Source organism: Erpetoichthys calabaricus, chromosome 1 (assembly GCF_900747795.2).
Source record: "Erpetoichthys calabaricus chromosome 1, fErpCal1.3, whole genome shotgun sequence".
Classification (NCBI taxonomy): Eukaryota; Metazoa; Chordata; class Cladistia; order Polypteriformes; family Polypteridae; genus Erpetoichthys; species Erpetoichthys calabaricus.
The window spans coordinates 331237153-331252523 of record NC_041394.2 but is presented as its reverse complement, the minus strand read 5'-3'; the positions used below and the strand labels follow the sequence as shown (position 1 = coordinate 331252523).

Here is a 15371-nt window from a genome sequence, read left to right as displayed (position 1 = left end):
CATTCCACGTCCTCGTGACAAAAGCTGCCCACCTTGGAGCCAAGGGGGAGGGGAGGGGAGGGGAACAGACAGTCACAGTCCGTCCCTTCGGGGGGGGGGGGGGGGGGGGTTGTTAGTTGACAGGGTTCGGGAGGGTGTGGGCGTTGACCAGGCAAGGAACAGGACGGCTTAAAACCACATTTCCCCCCCCCCCTAGCTGCCCACAAAAAATAAAGGAGACGTCAGCGAAGGGCGGTAACGATCTAGATATCCCTCGAGACAACACGTTCACACCCCTTCAGACACCACATTCACACCTGTTGGAGATGGAAGATGAAAAGGAGAAGGCACATCCAGGCCTGCCTGTGTGAACAAGGCCTCGAACACAGAGGGCGCTGCAGCGACATCAGACAGCCTGCAAGACTGCGTCGTGGTTTCTGGGAGCTTAATAAGGCTTCCTGCTAGCGTTAAAGGCTTGGGCGTCCGACACTACTGCACTCACCGCACAGCAGCAGCTGTCTAATTCCGAGCCTCGCCTGACATCTGTTGGAATGCAGGAAGTACTACAAGCAAAAGCAGCGTACAGGCACACATTAATTAATTAATTAAAAATAAATAATTAAATACGGGCGGCACGGTGGCGCAGTGGGTAGCGCTGCTGCCTCGCAGTTGGGAGACCTGGGGACCTGGGTTCGCTTCCCGGGTCCTCCCTGTGTGGAGTTTGCATGTTCTCCCTGTGTCTGCGTGGGTTTCCTCCGGGCACTCCGGTTTCCTCCCACAGTCCAAAGACATGCAGGTTAGGCGGATTGGCGATTCTAAATTGGCCCTAGTGTGTGCTTGGTGTGTGGGTGTGTTTGTGTGTGTCCTGCGGTGGGCTGGCACCCTGCCCAGGATTGGTTCCTGCCATGTGCCCTGTGTTGGCTGGGATTGGCTCCAGCAGACCCCCCGTGACCCTGTGTTCGGATTCAGCGGGTTGGAAAATGGATGGATGGATAACTAAATAAATCAATCCTGCTCTGGCGAGAGTTTCTGTCCTTTCTCCCATAGTGACCAACCCCCAGCCAAGGCTGCTTGTCTGTTTTTAGACCAATAAAGGAGAAAGTGCACCGCTTCTGGAAGTACTGCAATACCAGGTCGATGAGTGGAGTGGACGGAGCAAGCCCCTATTCCATCTCCCTGTTCCAAAAATCAATTTAATATATGGTCCCCAGATAGGGGACGTATCAGATATTAAACTGATAAGAACAGATTTTTTTTTTTTTTTTTTTAAACTCATTTTTTATTAAAAGTTGGTACAAGACATGAACATGAACGGTACATAGGGATCACAAAAATACAATCACTTAGTCAACATGTAAAGCAGAACAAAAAACTAAAACAAAAAACCTGAACTTTCACAAAGGAATAGACACAAAGGAAAATCATGTGATACAGTCTTTCCAACGTTCTTTACCTGCAGCAAAGCCCCATTTTTGTACATCTCTCTTTATGCGCCGACGTATTTCTTTCTTAACCCAACCTACCACCCATTTGACGTCATAGTCAGTGTTGTATTTAATTAGAACTTTCCTTGACTCCCAAATTCCCCATTTAGTCAGGCTGACAACCAACCAGAGAAGGAATCTAGAACTTTTGTTAAGCTTTTGAAGGCCATCACCAAATATGATAAAATTGTAAGTAAGAAATTGGAAAAGAAGAAGATCAGGCCATTGCGAACAAACCTCCGTCCACACTTCTTGTGCAAAAGAACAGTCCCAAAATGCGTGTTTGATAGTTTCAGTGGTTGAACAACAGTGACGAGGACAGGTATCTATTCTGGATATGCCGTGTCTGTACAACCTTTCCCTGACAGAAAGACGACCCCACACTGAAAGCCAATTTAAGTCTTTGAGATGGTTGTCTAGTGATTTTGGCTGAACGGTGTTCCAGACAGGAGCAGGTAAGCCTGGTGGTCCACATTGAATTTTGTTTTGTTGCAGTACGGCTAGGTACAGGGCCTTGTGGTTTTTACAAATTTCAAGTTGTTGAAAGGGTCTATACCTCTTTTTGAGGGCTACAACATATTGAAAATGTTCAGGCATGTTGTCTGCCTTTGGAGTGTGGTTTGTCCATTGAATCAGCTGCCTCATGGGGAAGGAAAACCATAAAAGGATAAAAAATTGAAAGGGATGTACAATGGGACTAGAAAGTCCTGCGCACAAAGAGGCAAAATAGATGCAATCTATTTTCAGTTGGATATCAACGAAGTTTCTTCCTCCTGCATGATATCCTTGTTCCATAGCCTGCTTAGAGATGATCTGATACGATCCGCCCCATGCAAACCGGTAAATCATACTTCCTAGTCTCCTACCTAAAGTTCTAGGAAGAGGAAATATAGGAGCCAGGTATAAAAGAGTGGATAAAATCTCAACTTTTACAACAAGAGATTTACCAGTCATTGACAAATTCCGACTTGTCCACAATTTTAGTTTTGATTGAGCTTTTTCTATACGAGAAGTCCAATTTTGTGGGCCACTCATTGTTCTATAAAAATCAACTCCTAGAATACGAAGACTGGTGGTATTTAGATTAATCCCATGTAGATGACTTGTCGTCGTAATACACGTCCCAAATTCCATAAGTGAAGATTTATTCTTATTGATAGTAGAACCCGTTGTCTTTGCAAAGGATTGTAGGGTTTCAAGAACATAAGGGAGTTCACTTTCATTAGATAGGAAAAAGGTAAGGTCGTCCGCATATTGGGATAATTTAACTTGTTGTCCTCCACTCCCTGGTAAGGGAAAGCCACAAATCCGCTGATCCAGTCTGATCAGGTCCGCTACTGGTTCTATGTATAAGACATATAAGAGTGGGGACAAAGGGCAACCTTGCCTAACGCCTGCCTCTTGTATTATAATATCACTTAGGAAGCCATTAATGTTTAAAAGACTACCTACCTTATTGTATAGAGTTTTGATCCAGTGAATAAAATTATGTCCAAACCCAAAAGCCAGAAGAGTATTGAATAAAAATTCATGTTGCACTTTATCAAAAGCCTTTTCTTGATCAATGGTAACTAAAAAAATGTGGGAGTTGACGGTCTTCAGCCCACGTAATTGTGTCTTTTACCAGTGAGAGATTGTAAGTAATACGTCTCCCAGGGATTCCACAGGTTTGGTCAGGATGAATAATTTCATGCAACACGTTCTTTAAGCGGGAGGCTATAGTTTTTGCAATTAATTTGTAGTCGACGCAGAGTAAAGTTATAGGACACCAATTTTTCAGATCAAAAGCATCTCCCTTTTTATATATAAGAGATATAATCCCTGTGCGCATGGAATGTGGCATCAGTCCAGTATGGAGAATCGTAACAAACAGTTCTTAAAGGATAAAACGAAGCTCTTGCCAAAATGTAACAAAATTCCATTGGAAGACCATCAATGCCAGGCACTTTTGCTTTTTTCATTGAGGTAAGGTTTTCATAAAGTTCTTCCTGGGTAATAGGTCTGTCCAACCAGGCAACAGAACTTTGCGATAGTATTTTAGATGGGCCAGGCAAAAATCGATTAGTCTCCTGATTAAGTACAGGTTGCTGGGTAAAGATTTCACTATAATAAGCAGAGGCCACTCAGCATCTTTGTAGGAGAGACCTGTACTGTACCATAGCTGTCCTTTAAGCCATGCAGCGTTTTACGTTTACGGTCCGCTTTGGCTACTTTAAAAAAGGTAGCGGACATGCGTTCATGAGATTCTCTGAAAACGCTGTCTAAAAGTAAAATAAAATTTTTGGGACTTCTGTTGCAAAAACTCTTTCAAGTGGTTACTTATGCGTGCTGCCTTGTGAAAATCAAAATTACCACCTTTATTGGCCTGTGCATAGAGTCGCTCCAACGATTTGTAGAGTTTTTGGAGCTTAAAACGTTCTTTCATACTGGCTTGTTTGCTGTAATGGATAGCGAAAGTTTGTACTTTATCTTTTAAACTATCCCACCAGAGGAATATGGATGTGTCAGGAATCCTTGCTTCAGTCCAATACAACAACAGATCTTTGAGCGGAGTGCAAAAATTAGCATCTTCGAGGAGGGAGACATTGAATTTCCAAAAGCCGTTCCCAAACGAGGGAAGGTCCAGAAGGATGCTGCATGTCAGCATGGTATGATCAGAGAACCAAAGTGGCTGGAGTTTACTGCTCAGAACCTTAATTGCTCTGTGGACAAAAAAATAATCCAAACGACTTGCGTGACCCTGAGAGTTGTGCCACGTAGGTGGAGGTTTTTGACCATCTGTTGTGACTGAAGCATCTGTTAAATCATGATCACGTAGTACATTCCGGAGTAGTTGTCTGGTGTAGTCTGGACGTTGTTTCCCCATATCAACATTAAAATCTCCTCCTACTATAAGATGTCTATTTGTAAGAAAAAGATTAGGGAGGGATTGGAACAGTTCACGTCTAGCTGCAAGCTCTGTGTTGGCATATAAAGCAAAACCTCATTTTTTCCCAGGTAGCATCCACCACTAAAACTCGTCCCGGTATAACAACGAAGGATTGCTCGATCTGCCATTTGTTAGTTTTGAAAAGAATACCTACTCCAGCAGAGAAGGAATTACCAAAAGACCATTTGGACTTTCCCCAAACCCAATCTTGAGCAAAAATCCTAGCATCTCTTTGATCTTTAAGGTGGACTTCTTAAAGAAAGCAGACATGAAATAAAAAAGTATTGAGCCAGTAAAATAAGGATCTACGCTTATGAGGGGTTTGAAGACCATGAGCATTAATTGTAGAAACTGTGAGCGACATAGGTCAATAAAGAAAAGGAGAAGGGTAAGGGAAAAGGAAACCTAGAGGCTGTATAAAAATTATTCGTTTCCTACCTTCCCCTGCCAAGATAGAGAGGTCAGAATCATCCACATATTTGTCTGTATTGGGTTCTTGTGGGCTAAAGAACTCATCAAAATCTACAGTTGGCGATGGAGAAAGTTGAGCCCAAATCAGACTCCAGTGACTAAGATTTTTTTTTTTGGTCTAAAATCCTTTACTTAGGACAAACACTATTTAGCCTGTCCCCTTTTCACTTACATTTACCTTTTCTTTTCAGTGTCTTAGCTTTGAGCACACACACAAAGTCTGGCCAATTTGCTAATTCACTATTATCCACCACCGTTTCACCACCGTGACAATTTTTTTTTTCTCCCAAAACTCTATTAAAAACAGTCTTTACCTTTATCTTTCATACCTTGTTCTTATTCAATTGGTCTTTTATTTTCCGTGCCTCCTCTACTTCTTTCTCACATTTCTGTAACAGTCTTTGAATTGAGACATTCTTATTATATATCACAAGTTCATTCCTTTCCCACCATATATTTTCTTTAACTATATTAATTATGGGCGGCACGGTGGCGCAGTGGGTAGCGCTGCTGCCTCGCAGTTGGGAGACCTGGGGACCTGGGTTCGCTTCCCGGGTCTTCCCTGTGTGGAGTTTGCATGTTCTCCCCGTGGGTTTCCTCCGGGCGCTCCGGTTTCCTCCCACAGTCCAAAGACACGCAGGCTAGGTGGATTGGCGATTCTAAATTGGCCCTAGTGTGTGCTTGGTGTGTGGGTGTGTTTGTGTGTGTCCTGCGGTGGGTTGGCACCCTGCCCGGGATTGGTTCCTGCCTTGTGCCCTGTGTTGGCTGGGATTGGCTCCAGCAGACCCCCCCGTGACCCTGTGTTCGGATTCAGCGGGTTGGAAAATGGATGGATGGAGGAACTTGAGAAGAGAACCCAAGAATAAAGTATTTCCATCTTTGCTCACCTTTTCCTCCCTTTTCTTCTTTTTCCATTCTTCAAAGAGGGTGATGTTATCTCTAGCCATCTGTAAAACACTTTGACACGGCAGTAGTTTCCTCTTTCTTACATAGAGTTCTCCTTAACCATATCATTTCTTTTATATAGTTTATTCTTACCCACTGTGTTAAATTTATATTTTGTTGTTTTTCTATCCCGTACATGACAATGTCCTTACTTAAGGTTGCATTGATGATCTTTTTTCTCCTTACCATTTCCCATACTGCTCTAGCTTTCTTACATTCAAACGACGCATGTTTCACAGTTTCTACCTCATTACAGCCTCTGTAAGGACATTTTCCATTCGGTGCCGACTTCCTTTTTCAGAGGTTATTATTTGTATTTAGTACGTCGTGTATCGACTGCCATATTAGGTCTTTCAGTTTATTTGGGAGTTGTTTCTTTACAGCCATTTCCCAGATCTTCCCAGATTGTTCTTTTGATTTAGCTTTTATCCTCTCTAACTTTCTTTTCCTTTTGTGTTTTGTTGAGTTGTTTCCAATTACTCCAAACTTACAGTGGTGTGAAAAACTATTTGCCCCCTTCCTGATTTCTTATTCTTTTGCATGTTTGTCACACAAAATGTTTCTGATCATCAAACACATTTAACCATTAGTCAAATATAAACACAAGTAAACACAAAATGCAGTTTTTAAATGGTGGTTTATATTATTTAGGGAGAAAAAAAATCCAAACCTACATGGCCCTGTGTGAAAAAGTTATTGCCCCCTTGTTAAAAAATAACCTAACTGTGGTGTATCACACCTGAGTTCAATTTCCGTAGCTACCCCCAGGCCTGATTATTACCACACCTGTTTCAATCAAGAAATCACTTAAATAGGAGCTGCCTGACACAGAGAAGTAGACCAAAAGCACCTCAAAAGCTAGACATCATGCCAAGATCCAAAGAAATTCAGGAACAAATGAGAACAGAAGTAATTGAGATCTATCAGTCTGGTAAAGGTTATAAAGCCATTTCTAAAGCTTTGGGACTCCAGCGAACCACAGTGAGAGCCATTATCCACAAATGGCAAAAACATGGAACAGTGGTGAACCTTCCCAGGAGTGGCCGGCCGACCAAAATTACCCCAAGAGCGCAGAGACGACTCATCCGAGAGCTCACAAAAGACCCCAGGACAACGTCTAAAGAACTGCAGGCCTCACTTGCCTCAATTAAGGTCAGTGTTAACGACTCCACCATAAAAAAGAGACTGGGCAAAAACGGCCTGCATGGCAGATTTCCAAGACGCAAACCACTGTTAAGCAAAAAGAACATTAGGGCTCGTCTCAATTTTGCTAAGAAACATCTCAATGATTGCCAAGAGTTTTGGGAAAATACCTTGTGGACTGATGAATCAAAAGTTGAACTTTTTGGAAGGCAAATGTCCCGTTACATCTGGCGTAAAAGGAACACAGCATTTCAGAAAAAGAACATCATACCAACAGTAAAATATGGTGGTGGTAGTGTGATGGTCTGGGGTTGTTTTGCTGCTTCAGGACCTGGAAGGCTTGCTGTGATAGATGGAACCATGAATTCTACTGTCTACCAAAAAATCCTGAAGGAGAATGTCCGGCCATCTGTTCGTCAACTCAAGCTGAAGCGATCTTGGGTGCTGCAACAGGACAATGACCCAAAACACACCAGCAAATCCACCTCTGAATGGCTGAAGAAAAACAAAATGAAGACTTTGGAGTGGCCTAGTCAAATTCCTGACCTGAATCCAATTGAGATGCTATGGCATGACCTTAAAAAGGCGGTTCATGCTAGAAAACCCTCAAATAAAGCTGAATTACAACAATTTTGCAAAGATGAGTGGGCCAAAATTCCTCCAGAGCGCTGTAAAAGACTCTTTGCAAGTTATCGCAAACGCTTGATTGCAGTTATTGCTGCTAAGGGTGGCCCAACCAGTTATTAGGTTCAGGGGGCAATTACTTTTTCACACAGGGCCATGTAGGTTTGGATTTTTTTTTCTCCCTAAATAATAAAAACCACCATTTACAAACTGCATTTTGTGTTTACTTGTGTTATATTTGACTAATGGTTAAATGTGTTTGATGATCAGAAACATTGTGTGACAAACATGCAAAAGAATAAGAAATCAGGAAGGGGGCAAATAGTTTTTCACACCACTGTATTTCTTCATCTTCAAACTTATTCTTTCTGATGCATTCTACTATCTTTCTCCATATCCTAGGTGTATTGAAGGATGTCAGTTTTGCATTTGTTGTGTCATATAATTTAAATTTTTTCAAACTTCCTCCTATCATATATCTTGCCATGTCTGCCATTTTTCCTCTTCCTTCCCTTATTGCCTTTATATATATCAATGCATATCTTAATGTTAAGATTTCTTTAAAATCTGGAAAGTCTTTCCCTCCTTTTCTTCCCGTTTTCTTCACTTTCTCCCTTGTGACACGTTCAAGACTCGAGCCCCCCAAAAAATAAAAAATTGTCTTTCTATAGCATTTAAAATCTTCTTTTGGTAAATAAATAGCTGCTAAAAACATTAATTTCGGCAGTATTACTGATTTCATTAGGAGGATTTTCCCTTCGTAACTCAATTTTCTTAATCCCCAAAACCCAGTCACCTTTTTAACATATTCCAGCATATCTTTCCAGTCCTTTTCTCCCTCCAACTCTCCAAACTGTACTCCTAATATCTTAATTGACCTCGAGTGCGTTTGTATTTTTCCGTTATTTCCTTCCACCCACTTTCCTTGTATCCTACACTCTGTTTTTGCCATATTTAATTTTTGTACCTGTGCCTTCACAGAAAAGGTCTATTTTTTCCAGGGCTTTATTTATCTATGTGGGATCTCTTGCTACCACTGTAATATCATCCATGTACATAATACATTTTGTTTCCCTTCATTTCCTGGAATTTCTATACCTTTAATTTGTTTTTCTTTCCTTATCATGTTTGCCACTGCTTCGATACAAAGCACAAACAATACGGCTGACATCGGACATCCTTGACGTATTCCTCTCTCTAAGTGCCCATTTATCAATGTTACTTGTTATTCTACTGTAACAATTTTGGATAATGTTCATAATCTTCTCCGGCACCTCGATTCTCTTCAACATCTTCCATACAAAATTGTGGTTTATAGTCTCGAAGGCTTTTTCTAGGTCTATATTTAATACACCTAATGGAATATTCCGTTCTTTTGTGTATTCCATGATGTCCATCATCAGGATCAAGTGGTCACTGATTGATCTTCCAGGTATTGCACATACTTGTTCTTCCTCTATCAGGTCTGCTAAGACTTCCTTAAAGCAATTTGCTAAAATTTTAGTTAGTATCTTATAGTCTTGGCATAACAGGGTTATGGGTCTCCAGTTCTTTACTTTGGTCGGTTTTCCCGATTTTGGAATTAGGGTTATAACTCCTGTTTTCCAGGTTTCAGGAATCTCCACCCCATGTAGTGTCTCGTTGAAGACCTCTCTCTAATCCTCTCATTATTTGCCAATGGGTAGTGTAAAATTCCACAGTAATCCCATCTATCCCTGGTGTCTTGTTCTTTATATTTTTTAAGGCTTGCTCCATAACTCTAGTTCCCTTTCCATTCTTCTTTGTTGTTCTTTTGTGATCTTCTTTTCCACCTTTTTTTAGAATTTGTTGTTCTTTTTTCCGATCCCTTCCTTTGAACCCATATAGGTCCTTAAAGAACTTTTCCACGATTTGTTGTTTCTTTCATTTTTCTGTACTCGTCCTCTCTTATCTTTCAGCCCCACAATCTCATTCTTTTTCTTTTATTTTTTTGAAAAAAAAGCGGGTGCATTTCTCACCTTCTTCCAACTCCTGCACTCTACTCTGGAATTTTATTTTTTCTTCTTTTTTCCTGTAGATATTCATTGTTTGGGACTTAATGTCTTCAACCTGCTGTCCTTTGCACTTCCCCTCTTTTTCTGTTGCCAGCATCTGTTCTAATTTTCCTTGACGTTTCTTCAACTGCTCCTTAGCTTTATTGCTTTCTTTTCCCTTCTTTTGAAAGAACTTTTTTGCTCTAAATTTCATGATTTCCCACCATTCCCCATTTGTTTTGCATCCTTCCTTTATGGTTTTCCACTGCTTGTATTTCCTTTCAAATTCTGCTCTTACTTCTTTCTCTAACAGTTGTGCGTTTAATTTCCATACTCCTTTTCCTCTTCTTTCTATCTTCTCTCCTTCACATTCTGTTATTATTAGGCAATGGTCGGAAAAGGGAGTCGGTTTGATCTGAAACTCTTACCTTGTATCTCGAGCTACTCAACACAGTTAATTCTAGACTTCCATTTACCCCCTTCTGATCTCCACGTATACCCTTCTCCTTTTTCCACCTCTCTGTAATTGTCTCTCAATTGATGATCTTTCATTATATTGATAAAGTACTTTGAGGTTATATCCAGTTTTTCCTTTCCTACTTTTTCTATCTGGCAGTTGAAATCTCCAGCAATGATTACCTCTTTTTTCTCATGTATTTCTGTTCTTAACTTTTGAAACGTATCAATCCTTTCATTTTTATCTGGCGGGGCGTATATATTCATTAAATGTTGCCACTGTCCACCCAGTTTGAATTTTAAATTTGTTAGTCGCCCTTGGAGGAGTGCCTCAAATTCTATCACTTTTATATTCCCGTTCTTAATCAGGTATCCTACTCCGTTGTTTACGTTTTCATTTGACGCAGAGAAATACGCCTGCCCTTCTTCCCAGTCTATCTCACTATATGATTTTTGGAATGACAACCCACATTCTTGCACACATATGATATCTGTTTGGATTTCTCTTAATGCCCTAAAGATTATCTTATCCTTCATCTTCCTTTCCTTCTAATGCTTCGTACATTTACAGAGGCTATTCTTATCATAATTTTTTGTTTTGTGGTTTCTCTTCCTCATCTGTTCTTTTCTTTTTGCTCTTTTCGCTCTCGGAGAATCTTTGCCTTTTTTTATTTATTTCTTTGATCCGAGTAACTTTTGCAAAGGCCTCCACCAACTCTTTTCTTAGGAAGGCAGCCTTTGGGCTGGCTACTGTTTCTCTAATTGTATTTGTTCTTCCTGCATCCTGATCATTTCCTTCTATTTCTTCCTCTTGTGTTAGATGGTACCAATCTTATTTCATCTATTTTCACTGCAAATATTAAGTGATGGTGCACTAAACAGCAGGTTTGACATTTCTTCCAGCTCAAGATGTAAATTATCCTCTTTTCTGTTGTAGGGCATTCAGCTGTTTTGTTCGTGCCCCTTCTGCCTCTTCCTGACGTTCTTTTTCCAGGGATTCAAGGGGAGTTTTTTTCTTCTCAGCTACTTCTTTTAATTTACCAGAACTTCCAATTGGTGTTTGGATTAGAACTTCCCTATTTTCACTGTGTGGCTCTTCTTCACTTGACTCCCCTTCCTCTTCTTCTAATTGGATATTAACTACCTCCACCTTATTACACCTATTTGCATAGGCCTTTGGGCACATTTTAAAGCGGCGCGTTTTCCCCACATAGGTGGCACACTGTTTTCTCTCTGAAATTTCTACTCTGGTGTCCTATTTCTCCAGTTTTTACACTTTTCTTGTTTGCACTCAGCCGCAACATGACCCTCCTCTTCACATTTCCTGCACATTTTTGGCTGACCATTATAAAACAGTACTCCTCTTCTAACTCCAATTTGTATTGAAGGTGGCAAATGTTTTAAATCGCCTCCTTCCCCTGTTTTTAACTTGACCTGGAAGTTACAGAAGTCAGTTTTGATAGTGAATTCATCTCTACCCGCTGTACTCCTCTGCACTTTACAAAACCTTTCCAACCATTGCTGTATGTCTTCCATTCTAACTTTTTCAGAGAGCATAACTACAGTAACTGATTTTACATCCCTTTGAGCCAAGGGGTATACACTAAAATCCTTAAGTATATTCTCCTCTTTTACATTTTCTCTACAAATTTTTAGGCACTTATCTACAAGCATATTATTTGTAAACACAACTTCAAAGGTCATTTTATACGGTAAGGCAAAAACAAAATCCACTTGCCTTGGAAGAAAGCCTAGGATCCCTAGAAGAATTGAAGATGTGAAGGTCTTTCTCTCCATCTTCTTTTCCTGGATTAACTGGAAATGCACCGTGTTCTTTCTTTCTTCTTCAAACACCATCTCTCCTTTGTTTCCACTTGGGACCAGGTAGTGCTGAAACACTTCTCTGTTCTTCATATTCAGGATTTTTACTCACATGGCAAATCCTGCAAACTCAAACCACAGTGAAACCAGGGATCAGTATCAAGCAGTGGACTTGCAAACATAATTTCAACCTCTCCAAGGATCGTGAGGTGTTCCCTTCTCTCAAACTTTCAACCAAATCAAAAACAGAAGACTCAGCCATCCAGTTCAACCATAGCCAAAAGACCAAGAAGCAATGCCAAAAATTTCCCAGGCCAGGCAGCCCCACTGTCTTGGCCATGCGTCAACTGCATGGTAAGCATCCACTTGGCAGGAGGAACCAGCTGCCCTAACGCAAGCACCGAGACATGAACCCATGTGACATTCCACGTCCTCGTGACAAAGTGGCCCACCTTGGAGCCAAGGCCTAATACAAAGCCCAAGGGTTGCTACAACAGCGAAAAAACCTTTCAGACTTGTGGAGAAACGAGGTTGCCGCTACAGATGGGAGTAGGCGTGGGGGAGGGGAACAGACAGTCACAGTCAGTCCCTTCTGGGTGGGGGGAGGGGGGGGGGAGAAAGTGCACCGCTCCTGGAAGTACTGCAATACCAGGTCGATGCGTGGAGTGGACGGAGCAAGCCCCTATTCCATCTCCCTGTTCCAAAACTCAATTTAATATAAGGCACTCAGATAGAGAACCTATTAGATATTAAACTGATAAGAACAGATGTTTTTTTGTTTTTTTGTATTAACTACTGATCATTCTATATTTCACAAAAATTAAAATATCATTTTTAAAAGCTGTTAACTGTGTTTCTCTCTGCATTTTACCTCTCTCACAAGTGTACTTATAACTCAGGGATAAAAGGTTTAACTGATTACCTGTCACAAAAAAAAAATAAAAATTAATTAATTTTACATCTTAAAACTCTAATATGGGGATATTGGAAAGGTTTCATACTCTTTCCTTACCTTTATTCTTCATTTTTCCTTCTATTCTTCTGGACCATCTGAAAAAACACTAAACACTGACATACTTTTTCTTTTAATTACCAGTAAGTTTCTCGCATTCCATATAACTTCTTTTATTAATTCTTACCCATTTTTTATTTTTTATTTTTCTCTCATGCTTTCCTGAAACTTACCATGTATTATAACATATTTGTCCAGTTTTATTCCTGGAAGTAAAACCTTTTTTGTCTTTTTCCACAACTTTGCTGCAAAGGTGCATCCCCATAGAGCATGCTCTGCATTTTCTGTCATCTGGCAGTTCTGTCTTGGGCACTTTCCACTTTGTGTTATCTTCTTTTTCTTCAGACTTTCATTATTGTTCATTATGTTGTGTGCTGCCTCCTATGCTAAATCTGCTAAATTGTTGGGCAGCTCTTTTTTTGCAACCATATCCCATGCTTTCTCCGACTCAGATATTCCTTCAATCTTAATGCCTTTTTGTTTTTCCTCGATTTTCTTTAACGGTTTCCAATTCAACCAAATTTCATTTTCATCTTTTGTAAAGTTACATTCTGTTAAGCAAGCAACCACTGTTATTAGGTGTCTTGAATGCAGTGGGCTTGGTCTTAGGTGGCTCATATATTCCAAATTGTCTGCACACCTGCCCTAAATTATACCTCATCATGTCTGCTACTTTCTTTTCGCTCTTTTTTATTAGAGCTACTGTCTTTGCCGTCGATAGTGCTATTAGTATCTTTATGTTTGGTAGACCTTTGCCCCCTTTTTGATTTCTTTACCTTTTCTCGCTTCAGCTTTCCATTCAATGAACCCCAAAAGAAAAAAAAAAGATCCATCTTTCTACTTGTGTTAACATTTTTCTCTCTGGTGGATGGATACTTGCTATGTACAACAGTTTTGGGATTAAGATCGCTTTAATAAGTAGTATCTTTCCCTCATATGTCAGGTTTCTCCCCCTCCATAATCCAAGTTGCTTGATTTTCTTTATTACCTTCTTCCAATCCTCTCTTTCTCCTTTTTAACTTAAATAAATAAATCCATAAATTACGTTTCTTCTACTCTTGCTTAGAATACTTCTTACATGTATGGATGCTACTTTCATCTTTCTTTCTTTCTCTTTCTTTCCCTATCCTTTTATGTCCTTGTTCCTTGATTTGCGTGATTTTCTGAAACGCCTCCACTATGTCCTTGCTTAAAAAAGGGTTGCTGCTTTCTGACACTTCTTCTGTTTCTAACACTGGTAACGAACCCTCTTCTTCACTCGAGAGGTCACACCACTCATTTTCGTTTTCCCCTTTTCCTTCCTTTGTTCCCTCTATTGCTTTCCTTATTGAAGGTGTTTTTTCCAAGATACTTTGTGTATCTTCAATTTGGGACTGGGTCTTCTTTATTGTTTCCTCTAATCTCTTTTCATTCTCACTTATCCTATCATCTTTGGTCTTCACTTCCATGAGGTCTTTGCTTTTTTCTGCCCCTTGTTCCTCACTGCTACCAAGGAGAGCACTCTTGGTTTTCTTTGTTTTCCTCTCCAATTGGAGTTTGAAACCGGAAGATACTTTCTTCTTCATCCTCCTCCTTACTGTCTACGTCTTTATTTGTATCATTACTTCTTTATTTTCCCCCCTTTTTGCTAACATTCGCAAAGGACTTTGGGCAGTTCCATGAAGCTGTGAGAGGGGTCTCCACAAAGGTTACAAATTACTTTTTCCTGGCATGCTTTCCCACTGTGTCCAATTTGGTTGCATTTACAACATTTCTATTTACTTTTCCATTTACATTCTAATGCTATGTGGCCAATTTGGTCACACTTCCTACACATTTTAGGTTGTCCAGGATAGAATATTACTCCTTTGGCAGCTCCCAATTGAATGGTGGGTGGTAAGTGTTTTACTATACCATTTTCTCACCTTTTCATTTTAACCTGGAAGCTGTAGTATCTCGTTTTTATCCCGTTTTCATCCCTACCTACTGTTGCTCCCTGAACATAGCAAAACTTGCTCAACCAAAGTTTTGTCCTCCATCTGAACCTTTTCATTGAACATGGCCACATTTACCAACTTGTCCTCTTTTTGCCCAAAGGCTTGTATTAAAAATTTATCTAGCACTGGATCTCCTTTCTTTTTCTCAACTACAGTTTGCATGCATCTATCCACCATTGCTGCATTAATAAAAACCACTTCAAACACTTCCTTACTTGGAAGTGCGAAAATAAAATCCACTTGCCTGGGAGTAAAGTTCAATTTTCCAAGAAGAATGCCAGAGGTGAAGTCCTTCCGGTCTATCCTATCTCCTTTCAGCAGGCTGAAACGCACCACATTTCTTCGTCCATCCTCCATTGTTCAGTACTGCTCCAAGTCCAAAGGGAAAAAAAAAAAAAAAAAAAAAAAAAAACCACAGGATCTGCACCGTTGACTTTCGTGGGCTCTTCTCTCGATCAACCAGAAATACGTTCTTTTCCGCAGGGATGTCCACACAAAAAAAAAAAAAAAAAAAAAAAA

General features: G+C 40.3%; 1 non-coding gene and 1 pseudogene across 1 annotated transcript; both read right to left on the bottom strand.

Moving 5' to 3' along the window:
* Window positions 1-1075: 1075 nt before the first annotated feature.
* On the bottom strand, window positions 1076-1272 carry LOC114669646 (U2 spliceosomal RNA). The gene has a single exon (XR_003719092.1). It is a non-coding gene; the product is annotated as a U2 spliceosomal RNA (small nuclear RNA).
* Window positions 1273-12479: 11207 nt separating this feature from the next.
* On the bottom strand, window positions 12480-12688 carry LOC114669669 (uncharacterized; annotated as a pseudogene).
* Window positions 12689-15371: the final 2683 nt, after the last annotated feature.